Source organism: Ovis canadensis, chromosome 3, assembly GCF_042477335.2.
Source record: "Ovis canadensis isolate MfBH-ARS-UI-01 breed Bighorn chromosome 3, ARS-UI_OviCan_v2, whole genome shotgun sequence".
Lineage (NCBI taxonomy): Eukaryota > Metazoa > Chordata > Mammalia > Artiodactyla > Bovidae > Ovis > Ovis canadensis.
The window spans coordinates 115,196,836-115,220,442 of NC_091247.1; positions in this window are offsets into that span (position 1 = coordinate 115,196,836).

Here is a 23,607-nt window from a genome sequence, read left to right on the forward strand (position 1 = left end):
ACTCCCCTGGAATCCACAAGAATTTGTTTAGACTCCAGAGTTATGAAAGAATTTTTTCCAATAGTTCTTGTCAAGTCAATACTTGTTTTGGTGGAGGAACTAATATTTTGCACCTTCCTACTCCATTATTTTCCATGATGTTACTAAGTCATTTCTTTTGAATCTAGAAGTAACTTATCTTTCTGAATCAAGACTGACTCTCAGATTCTTGCTTGCCTTATAAGTTATGTGTGTCTTTCTGTGACATAAAAATTATATTGTATACAAGATTCACAATATACAATATACAAGATTCACTCTAAAGTTGCTCCATCATTTCATCTAGAAAAGCCCACCATTGCCACCCATTATGATAACATTTTAGGAGTAATTCTAAGTATACATGTTTTCACATCCAGGTTGAACTTTCTCTCAATGACCTCTTTATTCAGGGTTATTTTTTTGGAGTTGGTACAATGTTACAATATAATTATGGCATTCACTTGCTGAAATAAAAGCAAAATAACTCCAAGACTCCCGTATTTTAGTGAAGTGAGGGAGAATGTGTACATGTATATGTATTGTGGAGTCCCTTCACTATTCACCTGAATCTATCACCACACTGTTAATTAGCTACACTCCAAAACAACGTGGAAAGTCCTTTTTTAAGAAAAGGTGCTTACAAGGAATATCCTCACCATGGAGTATAAAACATTACAAAGTCAGTCTAACTAATGCATAAATGATTTAAGTTCAATAGGAAGACTGATTCCTTGATAGTAAGAGATATTAAATATTAGAAAACATTTCATGATGGCTTAAGTGATCTCTTGAGTTATGTAACATGGTTAAATAAGTTTAAAATGGCCATATAGAATGAAAAAAATTTTAAATTGAGAACTCTTTTAATTTTAAAGCATTGATAAACATGCAACCTGTTTTTGAAATTTAAGCTCAGTGGATTACTTTTTCAGAGGCCAGATGCAAAAGGCATCTGTACCCAGCTGTTACAAGAGACACTTCTGTTTGTAGGATGAACCAAAATCTATAACCAAAAACAGGGATGTTCAGAAAGCAGATATTTTAATAGTAGAAAATATCATGATGGTACTTATGTTCTTAAAATAAATCTTTTTATTGTTTACTTTTAAAAGTTTGCACATATAAAAAGAAAAAAGACCAAGAGTGAGTGATAGCAAACCTGTTCCTCTAATTTGTACCTAATATAAATACCAAAATAAATAAATTACTTTTATATAGGTAAAAACAGGTGTCAAACTCAATCTAGAATACAGGACACATTTTTTTGTTATCTAGCCTTTTAAAAATAATTTGATTTTCTAATCATATTTGAAATCAAGGAAGATTATTTTTTGAAAAATATAGAAAATATCTGAAAATGGTAAACATAAATATTATTCAATCATTCAATTATACTTTATGCTTAGAAAGTCTTTTTCCTATCCCTATTTAAATCAGTTAAGTACCACGACTTAGGGGGATGGTGTTAACTATTTGTTTGGGAGTCCTAGGAGTGTGTAGAAGCTGTCAGCAACCCACTCCAGTATTCTTGACTGGAGAATCTCACGGGCAGAGGAGCAGGAACTTATAATTATAAACTATAAATTATTATCAGTTATAACATGCATTATTATAATTATACTTTATTACAATTATAAATTGTTACATATATTTATAATCTGCCTAAATATCCACCCAACTTTATATATATATACATATATATATCAAAATTAACTTTGATAATTGACACTACACTGTCATAGAAAGTGGATATATTATTGTGTTAAGCACCGTATTCCTGATTTTGAATAATTAATCAGAAGAAGTGCCAGTCTATGTTCGGTACAGGATACAGGATGCTTGGGGCTGGTACATGGGGATGATCCAGAGAGATGATATGGGGTGGCATGGTGGGAGGGGGATTCAGGATTGGGAGCTTGTATGCACCCGTGGCGGATTCATGTCAATGTATGGCAAAACCAATACAGTATTGTAAAGTAAAATAAAGTAAGAAAAAAAAAAAGAAAGAAAAAGAAAAAAATGTGTTTTCCAATGCTTTTTCAGAATGTATTAGCTTGTGAATTTTTTTATATATTTTATTTATTTTTATTTTTTATTTTTTTCTTTCTTTTTTTTTTAGTTTTTTATTTTTTAAATTTTAAAATCTTTAATTCTTACATGCATTCCCAAACATGAACCCCCCTCCCACCTCCCTCCCCATAACATCTCTCTGGGTTATCCCCGTGCACCAGCCCCAAGCATGCTGCACCCTGCGTCAGACACAGACTGGCGATTCAATTCACATGATAGTATACATGTTAGAATGTCATTCTCCCAAATCATCCCACCCTCTCCCTCTCCCTCTAAGTCCTAAAGTCCATTATACAATCTGTGTCTCTTTCCCTGTCTTGCATACAGGGTCGTCATTGCCATCTTCCTAAATTCCATATATATGTGTTAGTATACTGTATTGGTGTTTTTCTTTATGGCTTACTTCACTCTGTATAATTGGCTCCAGTTTCATCCATCTCATCAGAACTGATTCAAATGAATTCTTTTTAACGGCTGAGTAATACTCCATTGTGTAACTGTACCACAGCTTTCTTATCCATTCATCTGCTGATGGACATCTAGGTTGTTTCCATGTCCTGGCTATTATAAACAGTGCTGCGATGAACATTGGGGTACATGTGTCTCTTTCAATTCTGGTTTCCTCGGTGTGTATGCCCAGAAGTGGGATTGCTGGGTCATAAGGTAGTTCTATTTGCAATTTTTTAAGGAATCTCCACACTGTTCTCCATAGTGGCTGTACTAGTTTGCATTCCCACCAACAGTGTAGGAGGGTCCCCTTTTCTCCACACCCTCTCCAGCATTTATTGCTTGCAGATTTTTGGATCGCAGCCATTCTGACTGGTGTGAAGTGGTACCTCATTGTGGTTTTGATTTGCATTTCTCTAATAATGAGTGATGTTGAGCATCTTTTCATGTGTTTGTTAGCCATCCGTATGTCTTCTTTGGAGAAATGTCTATTTCGTTCTTTGGCCCATTTTTTGATTGGGTCGTTTATTTTTCTGGAATTGAGCTGCATAAGTTGCTTGTATATTTTTGAGATTAGTTGTTTGTCAGTTGCTTCATTTGCTATTATTTTCTCCCATTCAGAAGGCTGTCTTTTCACCTTGCTTATATTTTCATTTGTTGTGCAGAAGCTTTTAATTTTAATTAGATCCCATTTGTTTATTTTTGCTTTTATTTCCAGAATTCTGGGAGGTGGATCATAGAGGATCCTGCTGTGATTTATGTCTGAGAGTGTTTTGCCTATGTTCTCCTCTAGGAGTTTTATAGTTTCTGATCTTACATTTAGATCTTTAATCCATCTGTGAATTTTTTAATGTATAACTTTTTGCTGAGATATCAGCATGAATACATTCCATAACAAATCACTCATATTCATCACTTTTAATTTCAGGGTTTATTGTCTTTGTATTTAATTTCAGTTCTCAGTGTCTATGTTTATAAACATTCTTTTCAATGGTACATATTTTTCAAGTTTTGGGTCAAGAACTGCCACTTGCATTAAATAAATTTGAATACTTTTCCATATTATTATGTGCTTTTAATATTTTATATGACATTGACATTATTTGTTGTTATAATTTTTAAATAATTTACTCATCTATCCCCACATCCAAATTCTTTCTTTTGGGAAAGTGCAAGTGAGAGGCAAGATCCAAACTCTTTTATTATATATTTAGCTGTTTTTATACATGGACATGTACTTTGCTGTCTCCTATGGTAGTATTTATGTCAAACTTTCTAAAAATACTTTGTTTTCATAAATTTATTGTGTTATTTGGGAGACATGTTTATAGATACATATTACAACAAAGTGATATTTTTGTTATATATATTGTTTTAACTCTGACAATTTAACTTCTTTTATATAAATAATGCTATTCAGTCATATTTTAATTTGAAAAGAATCCATCTGTGTCCATGCTTTTGTTTCATACTTTGTATTTAGTATATTTTACATTTGACTCATATAAAACAGCTAGTGTTTACTAAAGGCTAGACTCTAAAAAATCAAGGGATTTTAGTCTATTGGTCAAGGTCAATTTTAAAATCTGGTCAATTTGGAAATCTTGAAATACCAAACTTGGAAATCTGGAGTCTAGGATACAGGGAATGAGACATGGAAAAGAAAGACAATTAACATACTCTGATTCTGTGTACACACCAATACTAGATTTTTCTAAGCTGTCTTTCAATGCTAGTTACTTCATTTTAACAGGTGACTTGAACCCCACTGATGACTCAAAATCATGCCAAATGGTTTTAAGCATTAGTTAAATCATCTCTGCTTTTTATTATATCTAATAATTGTATGATACTTTACACATTAGAAAAAGCATCTTCAAGTATACAATATTAATTTTTCAATTTTTTGCTTAAGACTCAAAATCTTAATATAATAATAATAAAATTATTTTCCTTGGCTCACTTAAATTGTCCATATTTGTAGTTTATTATTTATTTCTTATACTCTGGGAAATTTGAAAAAATAGAGTAAAGAGTCATTAACCTTAATCCAAACAGGAGATAGCAAGAGTGAACGTCAATATTCTAGGAATCAGTGAACTAAAAAGGACTGGAATGGGTGGATTTAACTAAGATGACCATTATATCTACTACTGTGGGCAGGAATCCTTAGAAGAAATGGAGTAGCCATCATATTCAACAGAAGAGTCCCAAATGCAGTACTTATCTGATCGTTTCCAAGGAAAACTATTCAATAACACAGTAAACAAGTCTATGCCTCAACCAGTAATGCTGAAGAAGCTGAAGTTGAAGTTGAACGGTTCTATGAAGACTTATAAGACCTTTTAGAACACACACAAAAGATGTCCATTTCATTATAAGGGACTGGAATGCAAAAGTAGGAAGTCGAGAAACACCTGGAATAACAGGTAAATTTGGCCTTGGAATGTGGAATGAAGCAAGGCAAAGGCTAATAAAGTTTTGCCAAGAGAATGCACCGGTCATAGAAAACACCCTCTTCCAACAACACAAGAGAAGACTCTACACATGGACATCACAAGATGGTTAACACTGAAATCAGATTGATTATATTCTTTGCACCCAAAGATGGAGAAGCTCTATACAAGCCAGCAAAAACAAGACCGAGAGCTGACTGTGCCTCAGATCATGAGCTCCTTATTGCCAAATTCAGACTTAACTTGAAAAGAAAGTAGGTAAAACCACTAGGCCATTCAGGCACGGCCTAAATCAAATCCCTTATGATTATACAGTGGAAGTGAGAAATAGATTTAGGGACTAGACCTGATAGATAGAGTGCCTAAAGAACTACGGAATGAGGTTCATGACATTGTACAGGAGACAGGGATCAAGACCATCCCCATGGAAAAGAAATGAAAAAAAGCAAAATGGCTGTCTGAGGAGACCTTACAAATAGCTGTGAAAAGAAGAGAAGTGAAAAGCAAAGGAGAAAAGGAAAGATATAAGCATCTGAATGCAGAGTTCCAAAGAATAGCAAGAAGAGATAAGAAAGCCTTCCTCAGTGATCAATGGAAAGAAATAGAGGAAAACAACAGAATGGGAAAGACTAGAGATCTCTTCAAGAAAATTAGAGATACCAAGGGAACATTTCATGCAAAGATGGGCTCGATAAAGGACAGAAATGGTACAGACCTAACAGAAGCAGAAGATATTAAGAAGAGGTGGCAAGAATACACAGAACTGTACAAAAAGAACTTCACGACCCAGATAGTCACGAAGGTGTGATCACTCATTTAGAGCCAGACATCCTGGAATGTGAAGTCAAGTGGGTCTTAGAAAGCATCGCTACGAACAAAGCTAGTGGAGATGATGGAATTCTAGTTGAGCTATTTCAAATCCTGAAAGATGATACTGTGAAAGTGCTGCGCTCAATATGCCAGCAAATTTGGAAAATTCAGCAGTGACCACACGACTGGAAAAAGCCAGTTTTCATTCAAATCCCAAAGAAAGGCAATGCCAAAGATTGCTCAAATTACCACACAATTGCACTCATCTCACACACGGACACGACTGAATGACTTCACGTTCACTTTTCACTTTCATGCATTGGAGAAGGAAATGGCAACCCCCTCCAGTATTCTTGCCTGGAGAATCCCAGGGACAGAGGAGCCTAGGGGCCTACACTCTGTGGGGTTGCACAGAGTCGGACACGACTGAAGTGACTTAGCAGCAGCAGCAGCACGCGCCTGTAAAGTAATGCTCAAAATTCTCCAAGCCGGGCTTCAGCAATACGTGAACTGTGAATTTCCAGATGTTCAAGCTGGTTTTAGAAAAGGCAAAGGAACCAGAGATCAAATTGCCACATCCGCTGGATCATGGAAAAAGCAAGAGACTTCCAGAAAAATATCAATTTCTGCCTAATTGACTATGTCAAAGCCTTTGACTGTGTGGATCACAATAAACTGGAAAATTCTGAAAGAGATGGGAATACCAGAGCAATTGACCTGTCTCTTGAGAAATCTATATGTAGGTCAGGAAGCAACAGTTAAAACTGGACATGGAACAACAGACTGGTTCCAAATAGGAAAAGGAGTACGTCAAGGCAGTATATTGTCACCCTGCTTATTTAACTTATATACAGAGTACATCATGAGAAACGCTGGGCTGGAAGAAGCTCAAGCGGGAATCAAGATTACCGATTACCGGGAGAAATTCAATAACCTCAGATATGCAGATGACACCACCCTTAGGGCAGAAAGTGAAGAGGAGCTAAAAAGCTTCTTGATGAATTTGAAAGAGGAGAGTGAAAAAATTGACTTAAAGCTTAACATTCAGAAAATGAAGATCATGGCATCTGGTCCCATGACTTCATGGGAAATAGATGGGGAAACTGGAAACCATGCCAGACTTTATTTTTTTGGTCTCCAAAATTACTGCAGATGGTGATTGCAACCATGAAATTAAAAGACATTTACTCCTTGGAAGGAAAGTTATGACCAACCTAGACAGCATATTCAAAAGCAGAGACATTACTTTGCCGACTACAGTCCATCTAGTCAAGGCTATGGTTTTTCCAGTGGTCATGTATGGATGTGAGAGTTGGACTGTGAAGAAAGTTGAGTGCCAAAGAATTGATGCTTTTGAACTGTGGTGTTGGAGAAGACCCTTGAGAGTCCCTTGGACTGCAAGGAGATCCAATCAGTCCATTTTAAAGGAGATCAGTTCTGGATGTCCTTTGGAAGGACTGATGCTAAAGCTGAAACTCCAGTACTTTTCCCACCTCATGCGAAGAGTTGACTCTTTGGAAAAGACTCTGATGCTGGGAAGGACTGGGGCAAGTAGGAAGAGGAGACGACACAGACTGTGATGGCTGGATAGCATCACCAACTCGATGGACGTGAGTTTGAGTGAATTCTGGGAGTTAGTGATGGACAGGGAGGCCTGACATGCTGCTATTCATGGGGTCACAAAGAGTCAGACATGACTGAACCTTAATCTTGATAATGCATAGCATAAAACAAATGTAAAGACTAGTTAAACAGTTTAGTTCAGTTCAGTTCAGTTCAGTCATTGTTGAAGCCTGGCTTGAAGAATTTTAAGCATTACTTTACTAGCGTGTGAGATGAGTGCAATTGTGCGGTAGTTTGAGCATTCTTTGGCATTGCCTTTCTTTGGGATTGGAATGAAAACTGACCTTTTCCAGTCTTGTGCCCAATGTTAAGCTTCCCGAATTTGCTGGCATATTGAGTGCATCACTTTCACAGCATCGTCTTTCAGGATTTGAAATAGCTCAATTGGAATTCTATCATCTCTGCCACCTTCGTTCATAGTGATGCTTCCTAAGGCCCACTTGACTTCGCCTTCCACGATGTCTGGCTCTAGGTGAGTGATCACACCATCGTGATTATCTGGGTTGTGATGATCTCTTTTGTTCAGTTCTTCTGTGTATTTTTGCCACCTCTTCCTAATATCTTCTGCTTCTGTTAGGTTCATACTATTTCTGTCCTTTATTTTGCTCATCTTTGCATGAAATGTTCCCTTGGTATCTTGAATTTTCTTGAAGAGATCCCTAGCCTTTCCCATTCTATTGTTTTCCTCTAATGCTTTGCCTTGATCACTGAGGAAGCCTTTCTTATCTCCTTGCTATTCTTTAGAACTCTGCATTCAAATGGCTATATCTTTCCTATTCTCTTTTTCCTTTTGCTTCTCTTCTTTTCACAATTATTTGTAAGGCTTCCTCAGAAAACCATTTTGGCTTTTTGCATTTATTTTTCTTGGAGATGGTCTTGATCCCTGCCTTCTATACAATGCCACGGTCCTCTGTCAATAGTTCTTCAGGCACTCTGTCAGGTCTAATCCCTTGAATCTATTTCTCACTTGCACTGTATAATCATAAGGGATTTGATTTAGGTTGTACCTGAATGGTAGGGTGGTTTTCTCTGCTTTTTTAAATTTAAGTCTGAATTTGGCAATAAGGAGTTCATGATCTGAGCCACAGTCAGCTTCCAGTCTTCTTTTTGCTTTCTGTATAGAGCATCTCCATCTTTGGCTCCAAAGAATATAATCAATCTGATTTTGGTGTTGACCTTCTGGTGATGTCCATGTGTAGAGTCTTCTCTTATGCTGTTGGAAGAGGGTATTTGCTAACCTTGCCCTGCTTCATTCTGTACTGCAAGGGCAAATTTGCCTGTTACTTCAGGGGTTTTTTGACTTCCTACTTTTGCATTGCAGTCCCCTATAATGAAAAGGACATCTTTTTTGGGTGTTACTTCTAGAAGGTCTTGTAGATCTTCATAGAACCATTTAACTTCAGCTTCTTCAGCATTACTGGTCAGGGCATAGACTTGCATTACTGTGACTTTAAATAAGAGACTCCAAGCTGTGGAAATTTTGGTATGTGCAAGATGATTCTGGTCTATCAATGATTCCATAATTAGCATCGATTTTTTTTTTTTTTTTTAGCTTTAAAATGGCTTAGTTTCCTAACCTATGAAAATGATCATGTCCTGGACAAAGTGCCAAAAGCTCTGTATTAAGAAGCTTTGAACTTGAGTACCTTTGAAGTCATTTTCAATTTTACTATTCGTAGATCTGTGAATGTGATACTTTGTAGTGTTTTAATTTTTAAAACAATGGTTGTTACATTTTTTATTCATTTTCCCTTGTATCTCCTGCTCAGCAAAACTTCTACCAAAGTAAAGGACTTATACTTTTGAGTATTTTGGTGTTTTTTTTCCCAGTGTTTTGCAATCAGTAAATATTATATGAGATTTTTCAGTTATTGAATGAAAATTGACAAGTGAGCTAATTATTTATCATATATTTCTACAGAAATGAGATATTTTATTCCAGAAATACATGTTTTCCTCTAAATTCCATGATATTTTTCAAAAATAGAGTCTCCCCTGGTGGCTCAGTGATAACGGAAATGCCTGCCAATGCAGGAGACAGAGGTTCAATCCCTAATCAGGGAAGATCCTACATGCCAAAGAGCAACTGAGCCCATGAACCACAACTATTGAGCCTGTGCTTTAGAGCCTGGGAGCCACAACTATGGAGCCCATGTGCTGCCACTTTTGAAGTCTGTGGACTAGAGCTCATGCTCTACACCTATGCCCTGCAACTAGAGAGTAGCCTCCACTCTCTGCAACTAGAGAAAAACCCACACAGCAACTAAGACCTAGCACAGTCGAAAAATTTTTTTTTTACTTTGTATATTTTGCAAAAAAAAATTCATGTTAGCTCATATTTTCTTTTGCTTTACTAGGATTAACTTTTTTTAAAAAAATCATTTCTGAGATCAACACAAAGTATGTGTGGACACTGTGATGTCAACCTTTGTGATAGTGAACACTCAAAGTTGAAAGTGATTTAGAGCTTGAATATCTATCACAATAGCTTATAATGTCATAAAAAAACTTTCTGAGTTGATTTTTGTTCTTTGATTCTAAAAGAAAAGGTGAAATTCAGCTTAAATGTGAATATTTTGGAGAGTTTAGCCAAAATGAATTTAGCCTTTTTTTTTTTCCCTTCTACTTACTTGAGAATGAACAAAGTTAATTTTCTCATTCTGATAAAAATCCCCTCCCCCATGTATTTGTGCTCATTTAAGAGCAACTAAAATTATAAACCTGAATCTTGATAGGAATAGAACTCTTAATGTGAAAGAAAAAGATCAAGATAAATTTATAAAAATTATTCAAGATTTTTGGAATTTATGATGGTGGATTAGACACAAAGTTTTGTCCAACTGTTGTGACCCCATGGACTATAGCCTGCCAGGCTCTTCTGTCCATGGGATTCTCCAGGCAAGAATACTAAAGTGGGTTGCCATTTCCTTCTCCAGAGTATCTTCCTGACCTAGAGATCAAATCTAGGTCTCCTGCATTGCAGGCAGATTCTTTATCACCTTAGCTGTGAGGGAAGCCCAAATTGCTATTGGTGGTGTTTTAGATGAGTATGGTATGATAGCTTATATACATATGCAAGCTTATATAATATATTATGAATGTTTGTTCAATTCTCTAGTTAATAGCACTGCCAATTAGTAGACAAAATACTAAATAAAAGCTAGAAATTCTGAATTTAATGTGATCTTTGCTGTCAATTTATTTTAGCTTTGTTTACTCAATCTCCACTTCTTAAAAGTGATGGGGACATGGGGGAGTAAACAGTTTGATACCTTGCACTGCTGTGAAATGTGAGTGGCTGTTTTATTGATAATTTTCTAAGAATTCATATGTATATGAACTTTACTGAACTTTAATTAATTTTGTTTAAAATGTATTAAGGAAATCAACTTGAATCACAGAACAAGATTACACATAATACTTTCAATTCAGATACGCTATTACATGCACTCTGCATAGTCCCCTTGTAATAAAATCTTCATTCTGCTTTCCCATAAAGCTGATTACAATACTTTCTGGGTTCAATATAATATAAGCCCTCTTTGGAATAATCCACTTGGATATTACTACTAGTATTGGAACCAGGACAAGTAAAGGGAAGGAGTTCCTCCCACAGAAAATTTTAAACCCTTCTTTGGTAGCAAAAACTAAAGTCAAACCCTTTTAATAACTGTTACTTGGTGACCCAACACTCAAATCTAGCCTTTTTTGTGACTCTATGGAAACTTCTGGGTTAACTCATTTTTCAATTTTTCTATTGGTGTAAATTTAGTAATTACTGTGTCATAAATATAAGATTGTGAATAAATCTGTCTCGACTATTTCATTTACACAATAAAATTATGTTAATTTTATAAACTTGTGGTTAATTCTTCAGTTTTGGCTCTCACCACAGATTAAGTCTTCAGATCAGACGAGAGCACACTGACGTCAGTGAAATACCACCTCTACTTCTAAAGTAACAGTAAAACTCACTACACCGAGTTCTTAATATAGCTTCCTGAATTGCATTTAATCTATTTTGGACCTTACTCTCACTGACCCATATGTTTGGCAACCAAAACTAATTACAAGCCTTAATGAAGCTTGGTACAATAGAAATGTTATCTTATTAGCGCCTTATTTTGTGCCCATGCTACTTCAGTTTTACATTTCTTCACTATGGATCATATGATGCCCTATCATGGGGAAAAATGAAACAGAAAGAAAATTCACTGAATCTACTTGAGAAAAACAAGAGTGCAATTTGCCACACAGCATGCCTTCTGATATGCACAAACAAGAATTGTCATAACCATCTGCAGCTCTGCTTACACAAAGATACACCGAGGCCAAAAACAAGAGGAAGTCTGTCTGAATTAATAAATGTGTGGAAGAGGAGCTTGCAAGAAATATGTCTTTAACAGATATGGGGAAGACTGTTACCAATTGCAAAGGAACTTGGAATCAAGAAAAGTTCACTGTCAGTCTAAGTTTGTTTTGTTTTTGTTTTTTTCAGAAACATGCCAAGGTATCAAGTGAATACGCTGGTAGTAGGAAAGGTAATTAAAAGATGGCACATATTATTTGCATATATGTACATTTCTGACATTTTGATTTGCTAATGCTTTAATAATGATAATATGAGAATAATAGCATTAATTGAAATTCATTGTATAAGAGAAATGCAGTTGCTTCTCATACTCATCATTTTAATTCTCAAAACTATGCATGTATTATTAATTTCTTTACAGATGGAGGGACTGAGGTACTTACCAAAGGTCACAAAGTTGGCACACAGAAGCAGAACTGTTGTCAGAATCTAGATAAACAACTAATAGCAATGAATTATACAAGAAAGAAAACTCCATGTTAAGGAGATAAGGACATTCAGTATCCTGTTCCTCAGCTATTTATTGAATCATAGGCAGTGGATATTTGTAGTTGACAGACTGTTGATTATGATGACAGTCTAACAGGGGTCTCTTAACAGAAAATGATTTTCAGACATAGATATCTAAACGATGAGATGCAGAGAATTTAGTTCTGCTTGCACTGAATCACATGTTTCACTGATATTTTACTTACTTTTCTAGAATAGTTAACCTCTCTATCATCATCAATTAGAACAAAATAGATTTATCTATCCTCAATCATATCTCCTACTCTTCCAGGCTTCTTTCATCCCTTTGTGGTCACACTATCCAGATGTGCCCCTACCTAATGGAGTTTGGTAAAACTCCAAAGCATAAATGTATCTCATTAATATGCAGAATTGCACTTTTGATCAATTCACTACAGGTTTCACACTCTACAAACACCTTCATTCTCAAGATCATACTTGAGTGTGTCCTTGAGCAAGTACTGCTGGTATTTCAGAGATAGGCTAAAAATCTTACAGATTTTACTATAATTTTTATAAAAGCAACATGTAATTTATAAAAATATTTTCCAAGTGCTTCCTCATTGAGTTCAGCTTTGACTATTTCAGACACTCATGTCTAACTGAAGTGTTTTAAGTGTTCATGTTTGTAAGAGAGATTTCTTTTAGGTACTTTCATCAAAATTAAATGTGAAACACTTTTATAACACACAACTCACAGAGAGAAGGACGTTTTGTTCAAGCTTGATTAGTTAATAAAAGTTCAGAGAAACTTCAGAGGATACCTTCCCCCTACTCCCCTGTTGAGCATTTTCCTCATTATGTTTATATGAAAATGCTTCCAAAAATATCTTATGGAGAAATTGAATTTGAATTAATTACATAGAAAAATATTTTTCTTACTACTGTTTGAAATATAATAAGGCCATAAATAAGCAAATTCTCACAACTTTTTGATGACACCAAAGTGACACCCATGACTCATACTAAAGTTGACAGTCATTAAGGACACTTTAAGAATATTTGTGGTATGTTTGGGTTGCTTTCCTGATGTCTCAGGTGTTAAAGAATCTGCCTGCAATGCAGGAGATACAGAGTCGATCCCTGGGTTGGGAAGATCCCCAGGAGAAGGGAATGGCAAACCATTCCAGTATTCTTGCTTGGAGAATCCCATGGACAGAGCAACCTGGGGGGCTACAGTCCATAGGGTTGCAAAGAGTCAAACATGACTGGGTGACTAACACTTCACTTTATGTCTGGGCTATTCTTTTCCTTTAGACACCATCCCCCAAATCTGATAAACATTTTCTGTTAACAATGCAGTTCTTTTTCTGCTGGAAACTCTTTGCCAATAAAGTAACTAGGATGCTATTAAAGCAATTGTAGACAAACAACACTAATTAATGTCAGTTATGAAAGTATTCATGATTTACTTCAACTTCTAGCTAACCCCCTGAAACTAATAATGGTTCTATATTTGAAGCTATTGTGATCTGCACTGCTTTCCTTTGATGTGGATCACTCTAAGGATGTAAACTTTTCTTCTGGAATGCTTTAAAATGGCTTTCCTCATAGATACTGCTCCTTCAGGACAGCTGTATCCATTTTTCTTATCCAATAATTTTTTCAGACTGCAAAAGTGTTACGACTAGGTCACCAGTGATTTGGTCTTAGCTAGTCCTGCAGTCTTTAGAGCAGAAAATTCACAGTATGAAAAGATTTCAGGATAAGACAGATGCTGACTTGAAGGTTAATTTTGTTAAACTGTGTTGAGTAAATAACCTAGACATTTGATTTTATTTATCAGTACATATTTGTAGTGAGCAATGGATAAAGATAATGTAGAACCATGTGGCATACAGGAAGTAGTTGATAAATGTTATCTTATTATTTACTGAGCCCTCTGGTGGCTCAGAGGGTAAAGCATCTGCCTGCTTTATCAGGACCTTATTTACAAGTTCACATTCATTATCACTAGTTATTAACCCAGTCTCTCTTGACTATGACTTCTCCTCTATGACAGTTCTACTCATGCCAAGGTGTCACTGGAGAGGGCTATTGCCATTTTTACATGACTAGTGGGAACTAGAGTGAGAGTTTACATTGTTTGGTCATAGTGGAATATGTTCATGAGACTAAAAATCACTTGTACATATTGTTATTACCAGTCATTTTGGTGTAGGAATAACTTCCAAAGGTCCTTATTGCCCAATGCATAGTCACACCTTAAGTTATAATGTGAAGGTAAGACACAGGTGTTAGGTTGCCTTTTGCTTTTTGTGATGGATCTCTTATTCATAATTTTTTTTAACCTTAAGGTACAAGTGATCATATAATATTATATATCAAGAATATAACTATTGCTTTTATAAATGAATATTGCCTGGCATTGTTTCAAGGTAATATTGATTGACATTAATGCCATGGTTGGAGTGATCTCTAAAATAGTGCTTATATCTGAAGTTAGTCTGTCCTAGAAACACAAGTCTGTGAGAATAAGATTTGTGTGCAGGTCAATTATTGGGGAGTTTTCTCTGGGGAAGTACCTATAATTGTGTGAGAAGCTGCACTGTTAGAGAGAAAAGGGAAACTGTGATGCCTTTCCAAGACAGTTTTAGCAGAGATCTTGACTGATCCTATGAAGGACTATTGAGCAGGTATAGACATCCAGAACTGTTCTCAGTCATGAAAAGAAACCCAGGCATTTGTAGCCAAGAATAGATTAGTCACTGGGTACAGTGGCTCTTGGAGAGGGAGCAAGGTATTGGATGAGGCAGCTCCCTTCAGAGAAATTCCTGGAGAGGGACTCAGCTGTGAATAGTCCTGGCAATATACCAGGCAGCTCAAGGAATGAGTGCCTGGGTTCTGAATGGTGGACTTAGGTGTTGTGCCAGAGCTTCCGCTGCATGTGCCAAATTGATATATTTCATAGATTCATATGTGAGTACAAGTTTGCAAATGTTTTACTGAACCAAGTAGGAATGTTAAAAGAAACAACCATACTCACTCAATAAATATTTTGTGTTAAAAAATAATTCCCCCAAAAGAAAACATATTGACATAAAAATGTAGAAAATGTAGAAAAAGATCAAGAAGAAAACATAATCATTACATTGAAACTTACAATATATATGTGTATATATAGTTAATATAAGTATCATCTCTATCTCTCTCTCTCTATATATATATATTTCTTATGTTCTCTTAAAATTATAATTGAGGAGGGGAAAAGTAAAACACTATTAATGTCAGCATTCCAATATATCTTATGAGAGAGTAACATAGTTTTTTTCAAAAAGACTTTTTAAAAAATTTTTTAATTGAATTTTTTAAATTTAATTTTTTTTAATTTTACAATACTGTATTGGTTTTGCCATACATTGACATGAACTCACCACAGGTGTACATGAGTTTCCAACCCTGAACCCCGCCTCCCACCACCCTCCCCATATTATCTCTCTGGGTTATCCCAGTGCACCAGCCCCAAGCATCCTGTATTCTGTATTGAACCTAGACTAACGATTCGTTTCTTCCATGATAGTATACATTTTTCCATGCCATTCTCCCAAATTATCCCACCCTCTCCCTCTCCCACAGAGTCCAAAAGTCTGTTCTTTACATCTGTGTCTCTTTTGCTGTCTCGCATATAGGGTTATCATTACCATCTTTCTAAATTCCATATATATGTGTAGTATACTGTATTGGTGTTTTTCTTTCTGGCTTACTCATTCGTTTCCTACATAAATGATCATATCACACTTATAATTCCTCACTATACCTTTTGCAAATATGCAAAAACTCAACCAAGTCAAAGAGTTCTGCACATATGACCTTTGAAAGGGAACTTTAATAATTTCAGTTCATCCACATAAGATTTTTATCAGCAATAGTACTTTTTCTGATACCAAACATTTCATGACATCTGTAATTCATATATAATACAAAAGGCCATTTGAAATTTTTTACTTAAACTTCTTAATTTTGTTCACTTAGGGACACATTTAAACATATTGATGTTTTCTTGTGACATTAATATTTATATATTTTATATCAACACCCTTGTATCTCCATCAGTTCAAGAAGAAGCAAGGTATTGGATGAGGCAGCTACCTTCAGATGGCATTTTTCATCAACGACATTTTTAAAAAAATAGAGGGATGAAGTTCAGACATGAAACTGGCTAGAAGTCTCTATTTATATTAATAGAATCAAAGGGGTCATTGCTTACCTTGTCCTGCACATTGCTCAGCTAATGTAAGTATGCACGTCCTTTGAAGTTAGTGGAGTCTCAACTCTTAGATATTCTTTTTATAGCACAGAGAACTATCAAGAATATTTTTGTAGACTATTTTCATAAATCATATTTTTATAGTGTTTCTTGAAACCAGTAAATAATTTTGCCTAGTTAGGGAAAACGTTAAGTATAAACAGATGAAGTCTTTCACTTTTCTTAGAGAGAATTGGCATCTTTTTTTTTTTTTTTAGTGCAAAGAATCAGTCTACTTTGATCCCAATTTGAAGTTAGTTTGAATTATTCTAGGCAATGGATTGTAGCCCACCAGGCCCCTCTGTCCATGGGAATTATCCACTATTCTTATACTGAAGTGGGTTGCCATTCTCTTCTCCAGAGGATCTTTGTGATCCAGGGATCGAGCCCAATCTACTGCATCTCCTGAATTGCAGGCAGATTCTTTACTGCTGAGCCACTAGAGAAGCAGAGTAGCTGTGAATACTACCATTTTAAATAAAAATTACAAGAGTTTCCTTATTAATATGAATATTATCAGGCTGAAACTATGGCTAAAATGGGTGTATATACTGATAGTTTGCTGTTTGAGCCTGAATTCATACTTCCAAGCCATCAGAGTAATTTATTTTTTAAAACTGCAAGCTGATAATAGATAATTATGGATGTATATTTGGATAAATGCCTTAGATGATGTTGTGCATATATAAACTAATAACCTTAACTATTAAATCCATCAATAAACAAATCCTGGGTTATGTTATCATTTGATGGTATCTCTTGTGATTTTTTATATTTTAATATAGTTTACATAATTTTAAATAAATGGTGTGTGTTATGTGATTTCTCTGTTAAAAAATAAGGAAGTATTTCAGTGTGGCACCTCAGGATGCCAGCATCAAAGAAGTGTTTGGTTTAATGAAACTCCAACATACACCTTCATGCTACAAGAGCACTCTGTAAGGAAAACCAATTGTTACTCTTGGTTTGTTCTTTGCAAATTCCCTTCACTCTTTTGCTTCATTCCTTCTTGAACTAGGGTATCTGTGTTATGCTGGATGCACTTCTCTTAAATTCAATACCTGATATGGTTCAAACTGATATCAATCTTCACTCATCTTCCAAACTATTATTTTCACTTGCTCCTCTAAGTAAATATTTTTTCAAATTCTCAAAATCAGCCCAACCTGGCCCTGACCTGGCAAAGCCACTTCCATGGGAACTTTCCCAGAAAGGATAACTTTTTTCACCGCTTCTGAAGTATTTGTCCTAAACATCATTAAATGAATCAGAAGAGTTTTACACTATGAATGCCATTGCGGTTGAATTAATTCTATAATGAAAACATCATTATTCTTAACTATTTTCCTTAAATGATGATTAACTACTTTGTTGCTGTGTGAACTTCGCCTAAATGGACTGTCAGTGAGTATCTGGCTGATCAGTATCCCTGATCTGAAGTGTCATCCTTTCTTGGAAATGTACGAGGGAGTAGAATTTTTCCTTCTTTTGTTCCTGGATAATATATAATACAATCTATGATATATAATACAAACTGAGTAGATCATTTTCATTTTTGGAAGAATTTTCCAAAATGTTATTACCATCATAGATGGTGTACCTTGTTTCCAGGTTTTATCAACTGTAGAAAATAGACATATAAACATATAACTCAAATAAAATGTGACAAATGTCCAATAATGGGCGGTAGAGATGCTAAATGAAAGCTCAGAGGATGGAATGTCTTCTAGAACTGGGGCTTCAGTGAAACTGAGGTGGTCTCTAAGAGTGGAAACTTTTATTTTCAAAAGAACATTTTATGTTTACAGAGCACATAAAGTGTTGTAACTCAGGAAATTCTAAATTTGTAAACAATCATCTGGTGTGCTTAAATAGAGAGATGGAGTGGAGGGTAAAGATTGGAGACAGGTGAGGGAAAGGGCTGGAAAACTTTTAATTATAAAGACCCTTGAAGTTAAAATGGTCTTATAAGTTATAAGGGTTATCTCTTTTTTTTTTTTTTTCTGAATGTGATGACAAGCCATAAAAAAAAAAAAAAAACTAAAACACAGGAGTTAAATAAAAGTATGTGTGTTCAACAAAGTTCACAGGTGACAATAAGAACTATATATTAAAGAAAGAAGCTGGAGCTATAGAGACTAGTTCTGAGAATATTTCTGTAGCCCACAGAGATAAAGATAAGTGTCTGTCCTAAGGCAGTGACAATGAAAAAAGAAAAAGAGATATGTAGTGCTCTGACTGATAATCTTAATTTTTTTAACTTTCTTTAACTGAAATTGCAGATACCTGATTAATATTTTCCAGGCAGAGCCTGAATTTTCTCATGGACTTGTAGTAATGCAGCAAGTAACATTCAATTACTTGACAAGTTAAATTTTTGTCCTCACAACAATACTTACACAGTACCTTTAGTATTTTATGTTTTACTTTTTTGTTTCTTTCTTCTGCAATCAGAAATCTGGTCAAACCAGTCCTCTTTCTATACTCTAAAAAATGTGTTCACAGAAACTTCACTAAGTTATTTGACCTCAGTTGCTTTATGTCATGTCTGACTCTTAGTGATCCCATGGACTGTACTCACCAGGCTCCTGTGTCCATGGAATTCTACAGGGAAGAATACTGGAGTGGGTAGTCATTCTCTTCTCCAGGGGATCTTCCCAACCCAGGGATTGAACCTAGGTCTCCTGCATTGCAAGCACACACTTTCTTTTACTGTATAAGCTGCCAGGGAAGTGAAGAAGTGAAGTCACTCAGTCGTGTCCAACTCTTTGCGACCCCATAGACTGTAGCATACCAGGCTCCTCTGTCCATGGGATTTTCCAGGCAACAGTACTGGAGTGAATTGCCATTTCCTTCTCCAAGGGATCTTCCTAACCCAGGGCTCAAACCTAGGTCTCCCACATTGTAGACAGACGCTTTACCATCTGAGCCACCAGGGAAGGGCAGCCTCATGTTTATGGAGAAAATGTGTTTAGTTGCTCAGTCGTGTCCAACTCTTTGAGACCCCATGGATGGCAGCAAGCCAGGCTCCTCTCTCCATCTTGATTCTCCAGGCAAGAATATAGGAGTGGACTGCCTTGCCCTCCTCCAGGGGATCTTCCCAAGCCAGAGATGGAACCCGTGTCTCCTGCATTGTAGGCAGATTCTTTACCAGTTGAGCTACCAGGGAAGCCTGTCAAAATCAGATCTTTCCTTTAAAGCCAGGATACATCTACATCTCTACCTTCTCCCTCTGTACCCAAGAGCTTGTTGCTTCATGTTTTGCTTGTCCCTGAGTTCTCATTGCATTCTGCTTTGTATTTAATTATGTTTTTATTTGCCCTCATCCATCTGATCCATTATTGAGATCTTTCAGTAGGCATTACTAAAACCTAAACAGTTTTATTCTGTTTTCTAGGTGACTTTGGGCTTCCCAGATGACACAGTGGTAAAGACTCTGCCTGCCAACACTGGAGATGCTGGAAACATGAGCTCGATACCAGGGTTGGGAAGATCCCCTGAAGGAGGAAATAACAACTCATTCCAATATTCTTGCCTGGAAAAGTTGGACACACCTCAGCATGCCTGCACTTTAAAAAATGACTTCAGCATGTCTAATTAATGCTTACTTTGAATTTACATTTAGTTGTTTTATGCTGAGATCATATACAACTTGAAAATTTAAGAATGAGTTTAAGGTTTACTAATTATCAATTTTGATTAAGTCTATTTTCTGGGAAATTGAGCATAAGAATTCTGCTTGATGTGGAGACTGACCTATCTAATAGCCTAATGGTTTTGCATTTTTCAGAAACTTGAACTTCCATGGCAGGAGACAAAAGATTAGAAAGATTTTTTTAAGACTAGGTATCAGAAATGGATAAATCAACATAATTCAATGTACCACCAGTTAAATAGCACTTCAAACTATGGAAATTCCAGATAATTATCTAAGACATTTAAATTAGTAAATTTGAACCAACAACAATAACTTTGACTAATAAAATTTTGCAAGGGAATTTCCAACTCTTTAAAGCCTACCTTTTAATAGCTATATCATAGTAAATTGGCTAATTGACTTACTGATTGCTAAATGACTGTTGCTTAGGAATTACATATCTGTTTTAAAAATGTTAAGAGAAGAGATGATTATTATATTTAATTCATGTTCAATAACACCCACTGATAATGATACCTCATTGTCTAATCTATGTCATTTCATGACTTACATATTGATAGACACATTCTAGAGGGTTGAAGTGAAGCCCACTGGAGAAGCAATGATTGTGATCACTTGAACCATGGTTTAAAGATATAAATGCTAAACTTGTCTATCTCAATAAATAATTAAAGATGTATCCATTGAATCCATTATTTATGACATTTAGTTTTGACTTGCCCTCTATTTTACACCTCGCTAGCTAAATGCAGCATTCATCTGAATCTATCGAGTTTTTCCTGATGAAACTCCACATGAAAAGAAGCTACTGACTTTGCAGACATATAACCTTTGTGAAATAAAAATATATTTACCTCTTTGTGGCAGAGATAAATAAGAAGCAGACTACTGTTGTGAAATAATTATGAATCTTGCTTTCAGGAAAATGACATCATTAAAAAATAATAGTTAAAACATTGAATTTTTATTTACTATATGTATAAAAATATATTAGTAGGAAAAAGATAGTCAGTTATTCATGAACTACTCTCCCCATCTCTCTAACATGGTGGAGACTCGAAAAAGTTTTCCTAATTGAATTGACTATCAATCAAAAGGGTGGTTTTAACTTTGAGTGCAACAATAACTAGAAATGTGAGAACAAATATTTTTCTAAGATTGTGAAATTTCTGAGGTTTTTGTTGACTGCTTATTTTCATTAAAAAAATTTCATTTATATGAGAGATTATGATCAATGTAAAAGAGAGGAAACTTTCTACTGTTTACCAAATAAGTTAATCAGATTTTACTCTTCTCCATGGAACATTTTTGATAGCAATTAGCATCTGATGGAAAATAAATATAAATTCATAAGATATTTTATCAAAATGTGTATATAAAAAGTTTATAAAAACCCTTGTGGGAAATCAATAAGGTATCAGTATATTAACTTTCATTTAGAGTAAAGCATTAAACTCTGATTATTGAGAACACATAAATATTTTACTTCCAAAGAAAGAAATGAAAAGGGGCATTCACATAAACAGTTAAGAAAAAGAAAGAAATAAACAATTTCAGAAGTAAATATTCAGTTTTAGCAGGAGATAAAAATTACAAATCCTAAACAAATGTATATTCTGAATAAAAGTTGTGAATTACAGATACAGTTTTCTATATTGTATACCACTACTAAATTTAACTTCTATGTTATACTTCATATAACTTGTCAGTTTCAATAGTAAATGCATTTGTTTCTGTCATTAAAGTTCAAATAAAACTGCCTTTCAGCAATCTAATTTCACTTATAAGTGTGTAATTATCTAATTTTAATACTTTTTGGAAATATTATCCATAATTAAACTGTTGTAGGAAAGGGAAAGAAATACAGCATTACAGCTTTGTGATATTTACTCCAATATCCCTTTGATGTTCTAGCCAGAATCAACCTCGCCGATACTTGCACAATGCTAGGAACAAACAGTCTATTGGCTGGAAGAAAGACCTCTGAACCCTTTTAAAACCAGGAAACAAGAAAGTATTATAAGAATTATAAAGCAAGTTCCTGTGTCCTTATCCTAACCCCACCTTTGTATCATTTGGAATGTTCAGTGTTTTTTTCATTAAAAGTATTGAAGAATACAGGAATGATTCAGACAAAATGCTCTTCAGCTTGTCTCCACAATTCAACTTCTATTTATTAATTTTTTAAATGCCAAAAGATTGCTAGATGTTATAAAATGGATGAAACAGATAAAATTAAAGATAATATATAAAGTATATTAAATAGTCAGTCTTATGTAGCCACAGTCTGACCTGGCTTTGCAAGAACAAGGAATTCTGAAAAAAAAAAAAAAAAGGAATTCTGTTACATATTGTGAGAGGAGAGCACCAGAGGTTCCCAGACCTGAAATACAGTGATATTGAGTTTACCTGAGATTACTGCCTATATTCGCTCTTTATTAAGTCAGAATACTTCTGTTGATGAGAGAGAAATCCTAAGAAAACAATGCCAAGCCAGGAAAGTGTTCCCATTCTCACTGCTTATCTAATATATTTTCTATCTTCTGATACTATTCTCTAAAATCTAAAGGACTGTGTAATATTAATTTAAATCTTAAACAAGTAATTTCATTTTAAACAAACAATAAAAATCAACAAGTCCTTCCAAATGTCCATATCATCAAATAGTTTTCAAAGCCAACAAATGATGAGAAGATTTATTGCTTATATTACAGGAAAAATATGAACAGTTTTTTGCTTATTGCTACTAATATATTCATATCATCCTCATGTGTAAGGTAAATCCACATTTAGCTACCACACATAATAGCAATTTTGCTATTTATAAATGGATTTATTTAACTGTGTACTGTCTGCTTAATAGGTAGGGAAGACTGCTGAATTCAGGATATGAAAAATAAAACAGAGACCTTGCCATAATAATCTTATAGTTTAATAATTCTGTTATAGTGATTGCTTTATATTCAGATTATTACAGTGTTTGAAAATTAATTATATATTTATTATGACACCAAAAATATGGATATTTCCATTATTGTTAGAGAAGCTGAAAGATGGAAAACATTGTGATTTTTTATAAACCTGTCAATTTCCATATTTTCAGAAGAAAAACCTGAGTTCTTTCCACTACATTAAACTTTCATGCACATTTAAATGAAACAATATTTTATAATATTTATTTAGCATAATATGAAAGAAACAAAGATAAAGGAAACTATTAAAAGCAGAGAAAATAACAGATTATCTTCAAAGTATAAGAGCATGATTTAAAGCTGACTTTTCAAATTAGCAAGGTTGTAAGATACAGGGTTGTTAGTCTAAAAGAGAGAACAATTCAAATATTCATTAAATAGAGAATTGACAAGTAAAATATACTATATCCATGTAATAGAAT